This window comes from Anas platyrhynchos, chromosome 1 (assembly GCF_047663525.1).
Source record: "Anas platyrhynchos isolate ZD024472 breed Pekin duck chromosome 1, IASCAAS_PekinDuck_T2T, whole genome shotgun sequence".
NCBI classification, from domain to species: Eukaryota; Metazoa; Chordata; class Aves; order Anseriformes; family Anatidae; genus Anas; species Anas platyrhynchos.
In genome coordinates, this window is record NC_092587.1 from 954,400 (window position 1) to 961,371 (window position 6,972).

Consider the following 6,972-nt stretch of genomic DNA (forward strand, 5'->3'; position numbering starts at 1 on the left):
AAGGCCCGGTGGTTTGGTCCTGGCCCCGTGGACACTGGGGAAAGGGGCCAGGGCCCAGGGGAAGGGGAATGGGGGACAGGGGAAGGGGCCAGGGCCTGGGGAAAGGGAGACAGGGCCCAGGGGAAGGGGCCAGGCCTGGAGGAAGCCCCATCACTGCTGGGACAGGCCCCAGGGCCTTGGGGGTGCAGGCTGGGGGCTCCGGGTTGGCACCGAGGGGGCCACTGTGGGGCAGCTCACAGCCTTTGGGGTGGCATTTAATGCCAGGGGACAGCGACAGCCCTTGGGGGGCACAGCTCTAGCACGGGGACGCAGAGGCCGAGCTGGGAACACCGGGCAGGGCCCTGCTGGGCTCACTGGGAAGGGGGGACTGGGCCCTGCTGGGGTCACTGGGAAGGGGGGACTGGGCCCTGCTGGGGACACTGGGAATGGGGACGGAGGGTGTGGGGCTGGGGGGAACGGGAGGGGAAGGAAAAGGAAAAGGGATAATCCGAGAGATGGAGCGGAGCAGCGCTGGGCAGCAAGGCTCTGAGTCACGCTGCCGTGCTGGATTAAGTCGGCTTCGCTGCTGCCTTGCCCGGATTTGTCTCAGAGTGCTCATAAACTGCTTCCTCCCTGCCAGCACCACGCAGGAACCGAGCAGGAACTGAGTTAATTCGTAATTCCAAAGCCAATGCTTGCCATTGGGTTTGCCACCACGGCTCGTCTTCTCTGCCAGTCCGCCTTCAGCCCTCGGCCTGCCTCTATTAATTCACATTTATAATGTCACACGTTTATAGTGTCACACATTGGTGTTTGCTCCAGCACCTGCGGACAGACCTATGGAGAAAACCCTGCTCAGAGGGTCTCGGTGGCAACCAGGCCCCCCTGGATGGAAGCACACAGGGGAGATGGGGCCAGCACGGCGGGTGAGAGAGCTGCCTTAAAACCGCCCTGTTTGCACCATAGGGGTGGGTTTTTTCCCCGCAGAAATACCATAAAAAATCTCCACCGTCACTGAGCATACCAAATTGGCAACGATTCTCATCAATGTTTGGTTTTCTCATCACAAGGGCTCGAAGGCAAAGGCTCCAGGACTGTTAACAGCCAGTATGGTAATTAACACTTTGTTGGCCATTAACAAGGAAAAAAAAGAAAATATTAGTACAACTTCTTAAGTTTCATTTCTCTGTTTTGTCTGTTGGAGGGTAATGAGCTTATAAAGCACTTTTTATGGCATGTTGTGGCTTCTGGGGCCGCAGCAATGGCAATCCAAGGAAATCCTCGATTCTTCCAGCCGTGCCCAGAGGGTTTTCGTTTGCTGTCTCCCCACTCAGAGCCAGAGGGCCAGGGCTGGAGACCCTGCCTGCCCCAGCTGATTTCTAGAATATAGGTCTTGGAACAGCTTCCTTCTTTTCTCCTCCAGATCTACAAAATACACTAAAACACTGCTTAACTGCACAGGCTTGGCAGCGAGGATGGACTCGGGCTGCCAGCTCACCTCTCCCAACCCGGCACAGAGGCAGGCACAGGAACCAGGAACGCTACTGGAGCCAGCAGAATGGCCCTCGGGACCGAGCCCCTGGGTGTTTTACGAGGCCAGCTATATTCTGCTGCAAGCAGCCATGGGTTTCTTCTGGGGGTACTCGTGCTGACACGCAGGTGCTGAATACTGGTATGACCTCTTTCCTGTTCAAACAGATACAAAAATCATGTCTGTCCACTTGTGCACATATGGAAATTTGGCAATTTCAAGTTTCACATCCCTCACTGTCATTAAAATCCACGCCAGGATATAAATAATTAAAAATATTATCGTGTCACTCTCCTCTCAGCAATGTCTCAGCCTTCCTAAACAGGAAGGAGCCGATGATTTGGTGTCCTCGCTCCAACGGTGTTAGCATTTCCAGACAATTGTTTATTGAAATTCATGCTGGCCATATTCAGTCCAACGTGCACTTGAATGATCTTGTGATTAGTCAGTGCCCAATCCAGCAAAAATATATTCAGAAAAGGAGTGTCTCTTTCACGCTTTTATAGGAAAAAATCCTAAGGATTTTTACCATTTCTTATTAAACTAGAACAGTATTTCACCAGGTTACAAAAGCATGAATTTACTTTTAAATCCTAAGGCCTGCGGATAAGAGAAAGAAACAGCTTTGCTGTTTACGTAGTGTTTTATATCCTCCTGGCTTCACCACTGCTCATCTCACATAGAATTAAGAGAAAGAAAGAGCAAGGTACAACAGTGCCAGCTCTGCTTAAATTAACAGTAACTCAAGCAATGGGATGCAGCCGCTATTCTGGCCGGTGACCTCAGCTCTCCCTGTCTTAGAGGAAGATTAAGAATCTGAATCTGTCTGCCATTGCGCTGTGTCAAAAAGTCTCGCGGAAGAGTAGCTCAGCTGCAAGCTCTCTGAGATAGCAAAGTTGTCCCGGTGCCAATTTGTATGTCATTTGGGATTCTGTTGACGCTAACAATAATGGATACAGACCATTTCTAAACAATCTGAATTGTGTAAGCACGCAACAAACAGAACTCATTCTAGCAGGTGGCCAAGAAAGCACTCTGCGGCTACAAGAATTCATCCCACTGGCCCCAACGAGGACCGTCGGTCGCTGTCGCTTCATTGCCTGCACTGCAGAACTGCACCTGGAGCCACGGCCGCAGGCTCTGCCACCGTGTCCTGTCCTGGCGGTTAGCCCTGCCTTCGTCGGGCTCGCACCCCAACAATTAGCATGCATAATTGCACTTTCGTCCCGTATGCAAACCTGTAGTCATTGGACAAGTCTGGTGAATACTGCCTCACTTTTTTAGCTACGCATTGAGGATGTATTCCACATCTGTACAAAATCAGCTAAAACTATGTTGTTAGCTTTCACCCCCGAACTTGAAAAGCTGCCACTGTTTAACTCAAATAACTGATTTGCACATCAAGCCGCCAGGACATATTACACGTTGTTTTGTGGTGTGACTCGCTGTACTACTGGATAGCATGGCTTGTTTGGTTCTTTCTTTGAAGCACTGAACCTTGTTCTAAGTGAGTTTTATTTGGGAATTTGAGGCTTAATAAAAAAGTGTAAAAGACACGGAATTTTTGTCAGAAATCCAAAGATCATGGCCACAGAGACTTTGGCAGACTACGGATACTTTTGTCTTCAGACCCACAGCACAGTGAGTATTATGGGCTCCAGACCCTCAGCACAGTTCCCCAGCCTGGAGCTGGAGGATGAGCTGGGGCCTCACTGACGGTTCGCACCTGGAGCGCGATTCCGCACGCATTTTGCTAGGATGCTGCACAACCAGCAACAGGAGGTCGACGATCAGGAATGCTGGGCTCCGTTCCTGGCTGTGAAAGGAAGCGTGATGTAGTGGTTAGAACAGACATTGGATCAGGATTGCCAAGCTACAGTTCTGACACGAATTCTGAAAAACACTGAAGGGAGGAGGGGAGAAGTCTCAGTTACGTTCTGCTGGAGTCATAAGTTCTTTTCCTAAACATAATTTGTGTGTTAGGCTTTCCAAACACCGAGAATTATATCTGGCTGCCTTTTGGGGCAAGTTATAAGGCCTCGTTCAAATAACAAAGCTCTGAAGTGCAGAGAATATAAACAGCAATCAGAAGTGAGACTGGCGAGCTAACATTTCTTGGCTTACAGCATATTGCACGTTCCTCTAGTCTGCAGGGTATTTATGTTTCTTCTTTTGTCTGGGGAATATTATCCTGACTGGCAATGCAAGAGAAAAGGCAGACAAATTGAAGCCGAATGCAAAATATCCTGCAAAATCTGGTAGGCCGGTGCTCCTGAGAGCTCTGATGCAAAAGATAATTATAGATGAAAGTGTAGCAACCGCTGTGGTTAAGGTTGCGAAATGTTCTATTTACTCAGGTTGCTTAGGAGCCGTGCAAAAACTACATGCTGGCTCTGCGCAGCACAGTATCTCCAGCGGGGCCAGAGCTTTGGGGAGGATCGGATCTGCAGTGTTCTCAAGTTCTGCAGAACCTTTATTGCCCAAATATGGTCCAGCAGCATATAGGTGCTTAAAAGGCTAGAAATTATGGGCCTGCGATTAGATGTTTTGTAGAGACCGAAAGCTCAAAAGGCCCAGCCCTCAGAGGCTGAATAGATCAAATTTTTGCTGAGAAAATACCACTTTGTAGCTTTCTCTGCAGGAGTCCTGAGGAGCACAGGACCAGCACTCTCCCTACTCCTTGCAAAGGGCTACAGAGCCAGATACACGTCATTGTTTTAAGTCTTCTGTGTTTTCGTTTCACGTCAAGCCGAGGAAATTAATTGTAAAAGCTCCGTGTTTAGACAACATAAAGCCTAAAGTACTCTGGGGCACATCCTCAGTTTGTGTAAATTGTCATGAGATATCAAAGTAAAGATCAAATGCCAGGCCTTCCCTCAGATATCCTGTGTGTGCTATGACACAGCAGCTACACGTGGTCATAAACTGTTTTCCAAACCATAACATAATGCAATGCAGTAATACTGTGGTTAGGCTAATGATGTGGTAGGACCATCACATATTGTGCTAACCAGCATCATCTTATTGGTGCTTTTTTTTTTTTTTCCTTCTTTGTTTACCTTGACGTGCTGCTTCTTCATGCTTAAACCCTGTAATCTCTCCGTCCAGTTTGCATTGCACCTTGCTAAATGTAGCTATGGCCCATTACTTGGGTGCAGAGGTGCTAAACCAATACAAAAAATGGATTTTTATATTACCTGTTAGTAATATTGTTTATTATAGGCTCTCAGCATACTGTACCTAAAGAATGTATGTTATGATACGCTGCATTACTTGTTTGATATTAATGTTACGTGTATCATAGAATCATGGAATCATTAAGGTTGGAAAAGACCTTCAAGATCATCTGGTCCATCTGTCCCTCTACGACCACTGTCACCACCAAACCATGTCCCCAAGCACCACAACCAGCCTCTCCTTGAACACCCCCAGGGACGGTGACTCCACCACCTCCCTGGGCAACCCGTCCCAATGCCTGACCACTCTTTCTGAGCAGAAATGTCTCTTCATTTCCAACCTGAACCTCCCCTGGCACAACTCGAGGCCATTCCCTCTGGTCCTGTCACTAGTTATCTGTGAGAAGAGGCCGACCCCCAGCTCCCCACACCTTCCTTTCAGGTAGTTGGAGAGAGCAATTAAGGAGAGAGCTCTCTCCTGAGCCGCCTCTGCTCCAGACTAAACAGCCCCAGTTCCTTCGGCCACTTCTAAGACTTGTGTTCCAGGACCTTCACCAACTTCATAGCCCTAAAGTGTAGTGTCACGTAGTCCTCTAACTGTCACAAGGCATACAAGCTCTTTGGTCTTCGTGTTGCTGAAGACTTCCCTGATCAACCAATTTCATCAGCACAATCATATGAAGTGTTGGTGAGGTCTCCACAGAAGTCCAGCACAAGAGCCAGGTCCTATTTACAATCTCAGAAAACCCCATTACGTTTTTCTTCCTTGCTTAGTATGTAGGATAAATTATCAAAGAAAAGCAGAGACAAAACAACCTTGCAGCTGATTCTTGCCAGAAAGGAGGCATGATGAGAATACAAAATAAATAAATAAATAATAGCCATTATAAAAAATACTGGACATTTTTTTGGCCTGTTGTCCTTTGTCCCATAATAAAAACCACCTTTGATCTTATTACCAAGAGGTCCTATACAGCTGACTTCACCGCAGCTGCACACGCATTACTCCTGGCTTGCCAAGCATCAGAAAATTTACTGTGAATAAAAATGGTAATGAAAGTACTTATAACATCTGAGAAGTGTGAAAACAATAGCTGAAAGACTTAAATTAATATTGAAAGACACACCTTTAATCCAAACAGGAATCAATGAGAGGCCCCGAGCCAGGACAGGTCCAAGATCTCTAGTCATCCCTTCACAGCTGGAATTTCCAGGAGTTGTATTGCAAGACAGGCAGGTATTGGAGTCCTAAAACGAGTTATGAATTTATGTGTATACAGGGCACAACCAAAAGAAAGGACACAAATTCATCTGCAGGGGCAAGAGGATACCCCCACTTTATTCAAAGCTGTGGTGCATAGGCCAGGTTCTCCTCTGAAACCAGCTAAATCTGAAAAGTCGATTGTTTTTTTCCAGAATTACCCCAATGCACCTTTTGGTCATGACGCAGTTTGTCAAGAAAGCAGCCAGGAATGTGCACATCTTTTTTCCAAAAATTAAAAGCCCAATAAAGAGGCTTTACTGCCAAGCACACACAGATCATGTTAGGGCTGAGGTTACTGCTACCTCGGTTGGATATTAGGTTATACACCACAGGATGTTACCTATAGGTTGGATATTAGGTTATACACCACAGAATATTGCCTATAGGTTGGATATTAGGTTATACACCACAGGATATTACCTATAGGTTGGATATTAGGTTATACACCACAGAATATTACCTATAGGTTGGATATTAGGTTATACACCACAGGATGTTACCTATAGGTTGGATATTAGGTTATACACCACAGGATATTACCTATAGGTTGGATATTAGGAAGAACTTGTTCCCAAAGGGTTGTGAGGCACTGGAATGGGCTGCCCAGGGAGGTGGTGGAGTCCCCATCCCTGGAGGTTTTCACAAGATATTTAGGTTATATATTTAGGATATGTGGGTTAGTGGCGGACTGGTCAGTGTTAGCTCAGAGGTTGGACTGGGTGATCTTGGAGATTTCTTCCAACCCAGATGTTTTGTGATTCTGTGACACTGTGGGAAGAGGCCGCCAGCTCCTGGGGCAGCACATCACCCTCCTGCCACCCCTGAGGCGGCGGGGAGCAGCTCCGTGCCCTCAGCCCGACCCAAGCGAGCCCCGCTCAGCCTCCGAGCCGCCCCCGGCCTCCCCCTGCCTCCCTCCGCGGCCTGGCAGGGCCCGGGGCTGAGGCGCGGCTCCGCCCGGCTCCATGGCAACGGCCGCCATGACACCGGGGGGGGGGGGGAGGCCTCCGCACCACCGGGGGGCG

The 6,972-nt window shown here is 48.2% G+C and overlaps 2 long non-coding RNA genes across 4 annotated transcripts; one reads left to right on the plus strand and one right to left on the minus strand.

The window, feature by feature from the left end:
- The first annotated feature begins 42 nt into the window (after window positions 1-42).
- On the plus strand, window positions 43-5,513 carry LOC119713396 (uncharacterized). 3 transcript variants are annotated; one of them, XR_011809143.1, is made up of 4 exons: window positions 45-947; window positions 1,050-1,091; window positions 1,403-1,651; window positions 2,529-5,513. It is a non-coding gene; the product is annotated as an uncharacterized lncRNA (long non-coding RNA). The 3 variants fall into 3 exon arrangements; XR_005260597.2 differs by having other exon boundaries at window positions 43-1,091; window positions 2,526-5,513; XR_011809115.1 differs by having other exon boundaries at window positions 44-1,091.
- Window positions 3,188-6,889, minus strand: LOC119713400 (uncharacterized). The gene is made up of 3 exons (XR_011809147.1): window positions 6,491-6,889; window positions 5,814-5,934; window positions 3,188-3,326 (listed from the first exon to the last, which is right to left on the minus strand). It is a non-coding gene; the product is annotated as an uncharacterized lncRNA (long non-coding RNA).
- Between the last annotated feature and the right edge of the window lie 83 nt (window positions 6,890-6,972).